The sequence below is a fragment of the Physeter macrocephalus genome, chromosome 21 (assembly GCF_002837175.3).
Source record: "Physeter macrocephalus isolate SW-GA chromosome 21, ASM283717v5, whole genome shotgun sequence".
In the NCBI taxonomy this organism is placed as follows: domain Eukaryota; kingdom Metazoa; phylum Chordata; class Mammalia; order Artiodactyla; family Physeteridae; genus Physeter; species Physeter macrocephalus.
The window spans coordinates 39,314,450-39,318,530 of record NC_041234.1 but is presented as its reverse complement, the minus strand read 5'-3'; the positions used below and the strand labels follow the sequence as shown (position 1 = coordinate 39,318,530).

Sequence of the window (4,081 nt, the reverse complement as noted above, 5' to 3'; positions counted from 1 at the left end):
ACAGTATGGCGGTTCCTTAAAAAACTACAAATAGAACTACCATATGACCCAGCAATCCCACTACTGGGCATATACCTTGAGAAAACCATAATTCAACAAGAGTCATGTACCAAAATGTTCATTGCAGCTCTATTTACAATAGCCAGGACATGGAAGCAACCTAAGTGTCCATCAACAGATGAATGGATAAAGAAGATGTGGCACATATATACAATAGAATATTACTCAGCCATAAAAGGAAATGAAACTGAGTTATTTGTAGTGAGGTGGATGGACCTGGAGTCTGTCATATACAGTGAAGTAAGTCAGAAGGAAAAAAACAAATACCATATGCTAACACATATATATGGAATCTAAGGAAAAAGAAATGTCAGGAAGAGACTAGGGGTAGGACGGGAATAAAACAGAGACCTATTAGAGCATGGACTTGAGGATATGTGGAGGAGGAAGGGTAAGTTGTGACGAAGTGAGAAAGTGGCATGGACATATATACACTACCAAATGTAGGGTGGATAGCTAGTGGGAAGCAGCCGCATGGCACAGGGAGATCAGCTAGGTGGTTTGTGACCACCTAGAGGGGTGGGATAGGGAGGGTGGGAGGCAAGGAGACACAAGAGGGAAGAGATATGGAAACATATGTATATGTATAACTGATTCACTTTGCTGTAAAGCAGAAACTAACACCCCATTGTAAAGCAATTATACTCCAATAAAGATGTTAAAATAAATCTAGAAACAATAAATGCTGGGCAGAGTGTGGAGAAAAGGGAACACCCTTGCACTGCTGGTGGGAATGTAAATTGATACAGCCACTGTGGAGAACAGCATGGAGGTTCCTTAAAAAACTACAAATAGAAGTAAGATACAACCCAGCAATACCACGACTGGGTATATACCCTGAGAAAACCATATTTCAAAAAGATTCATGTATCAAAATGTTCATTGCAGCTCTATTTACAATAGGCAGGAGTTGGAAGCAAACTCAGTGTCCATCATCGGATGAATGGATAAAGATGTGGCACATATATACAATGGAATATTACTCAGCCATAAAAAGAAACGAAATTGAGTTATTTGTTGTGAGGTGGATGGACCTAGAGTCTGTCACACAGAGTGAAATAAGCCAGAAAGAGAAAAAAATATACCGTATGCTAACACATATATATGGAATTTAAGGGAAAGAAAAGTTCATGAAGAACGTAGGGGTAAGACATGAATAAAGACACAGACCTACTAGAAAATGGACTTGAGGATACGGGGAGGGGAAAGGGTAAGCTGTGACAAAGTGAAAGAGTGGCATGGACATATATACACTACCAAACGTAAAATAGATAGCTAGGGGGAAGCAGCCGCATAGCACAGGGAGATCAGCTCGGTGCTTTTTGACCACCTAGAGGGGTGGGATAGGGAGGGTGGGAGGGAGGGAGACGCAAGAGGGAAGAGATATGGGAACATATGTATATGTATAACTGATCCACTTTGTTATAAAGCAGAAACTAACACACCATTGTAAAGCAATTATACTCCAATAATGATGTCAAAAATGAAAATAAATAAATAAATAACAGACAAAGTATGCAACAATCTTAAGTCACCAAGACTTCAAACGACAAATGATATTAGAGCAGGGACTATTTTTTATTTCATACACTGAAAACTTACTTTTCAATGAAGCATCTCTCAGGCAAAAACTCTGGCAAGTATGGGAAGGAGTCGATAACAATAAAAACTCATCATATACTGCAAAGATGTGATATGTGAAGCAACCTACAAAAGGTCAGGGAGCAAACTGGAGAGTTAGCTATAGTACATGGAGCCAAGACTGAGAAAGATCCAGTGTCCAAACAAGCCTTGATACCTCAGTGTCATTGATGAAAAAGCGACATCTGTCAGTCAGACCAAGGACACATTCCTGCAAAGAAATAAAATATGAAATTACAAACAATTCTAACCAAACTAGTTAAACCAAACTCTTCTATTACATGGTTCCATTGCCCTATGATTTCACATCTAGGTCCTTGTAATGGGGACTGAAGATGCCTAAGATGTGGTTGGTCCAGTGCAAAGTGGACTATGGCGCATCCAGTGCATCAGCAAGCCCTGCCATTTCTATCTCCTACGCATGTCTCAAACATATCACCTTTCGGCCCTCACTGCCTCCACTCACAGCCACTTCCACTCTCATCCCATTCAACCTACTCTCTACTGGGTAGCCAGAATAACCTTTCAAACCATGAAACACATCACAGTACTCCCTGATTAAAATCATCAGTTTCCCAATCTATGTTAAATGAGCCAAGCCACACTCCTTCCTATGGCCTATCACTAAGTTCTAGCCATTGCTTCCATTAGGTTCCTTGAATAAGCTGAGCTCTTACTAAGCTCAGAGTATGTACAGTTCCTCCTCCCTGGAACACTCTCCCTTTCTCAGAGATAGAGCTTTCTTTTTCTTCACACTCAGCACATACACCCCCACCTCCTAGAGGCTTTCCCAGACCACCAAAAGTTGGTCTCCCCATCCTCACAGCTACCATCCTCTAACTAGCCTCAAACACTTCTCTATTCTCCACCTTTACACCCTGCTCATTTACTTCATTCTCCTATCAGAAGGGACAGCCATACCCATATTGATAGATTAAAAATTCCAGAAAGGCAGGAATTAGTCAGCTGTTTGGTTTTGTAACCACTGTGTCCTACCACCTGCCACAATTATAGGCATTCTAATATTTGATGAATGATAACCGACTGAATACTAGTTTCAAGATTACATTTCTGTTGTCCCAAAATTTACTTATAAAACTAACTTTGAATGTTTTGTACAACTGGGGATAAATGTCTGCCAATTGCATTTTTCTAGTTTTGAATTCAGACTTCCAAGCAAAGAAATCAACTAACTACTACATGCCAGGCAATCTCTTAATCCCATTTCAGAGACTGAGAGGCTGAAGCTCAGGAAACTTCTCATTGTTGACAGTGAAAAACTTCTCATTGTTGCCTTGAGATTTAGTGGACACTCAGGTCCCCCTCCAAAGCACACACTCTTTCTACTTAATGCTATCACTTCCCGGGTCACTGCTCTAAGTGCTAAGTTTTTCTGCCTTGTGTTTACTTACCTCTCCTCCAATCATGGCCAATTCGGTCTGGGTGCACGGATAAGGAAATCGAACAGGAAATCCACCAGGGTTCTTCCATGGTTCAACAGCCAGAGAGGGTGATTCTGCAGGATTGGCAGATGAGGTTTACCAAGAGCTGATGTGCTCTTTGTAAAAAAAAAAAAAAAAAACAAAAAAAAACTAAAACACTAATACTTGCTAAAATGCTTAACATGCAATTTAAATCACTTTCCAAATGTGTTTTGGAAACTCATTAAAGTACTCCAGTTCATTACAAGAGAAAATACAGGGAGAACACACCTGCTAATTCCACTCTATAGATTAGGGGTTCTGAGGGTAGTTAAAAGACCTAATACCCACCACAGCACTGATAAGATACAAGTATATGTGCTTAAGAATTAAATATCTACGTAAGTCATAAATATACTTTCCTAACATTTTGATACTCACCGCAAAGGTACTTAAGTATCTGACCACCAGACACCTGCAGTGCTACTGACTTGGTCTTGGAGTTGCAACACAGACTGATTATGACCCCCATCCACTGTCAAAGATGAACTGACAAGAGTAAAGAAAAAAAAACAGGAAATGAGGAAGGCATGAACAGACCAGTTTTCTCAAAATTAGTGACATTTCACTCATTTTGCAAAACAGAAAAAGAAGTAATTTTCCTTTGGTGCTGCACTGCCTCTTTCAATATATCATAAATGTAATATACACACTAATAGATAAACTATTGCAAGCGCAAGCCCAGGTAAAGCAATTACCTGTCACATGACATTAGTTTCCACAATGTCAATAAGCTAGGTGTCTACATTGTGAGGTCATCACTCCTATTCTGGCAGCAACTTTATAAAACTTATTGCAACTTATTTCAATTTACTGCATTAAATAAAGCAGTGAATCTGTAGGAAAGTGAGCACACTTAATACCTCTATTGCTATTATATTCATTCATAGAAATCTGTG

At 39.6% G+C, this 4,081-nt stretch overlaps 1 pseudogene; it reads right to left on the bottom strand.

Annotated features, from left to right (window-relative positions):
• LOC129391727 (elongator complex protein 1-like) overlaps nucleotides 1-4,081 on the bottom strand; it is a 542,951-nt pseudogene that overhangs the window by 195,076 nt on the left and 343,794 nt on the right.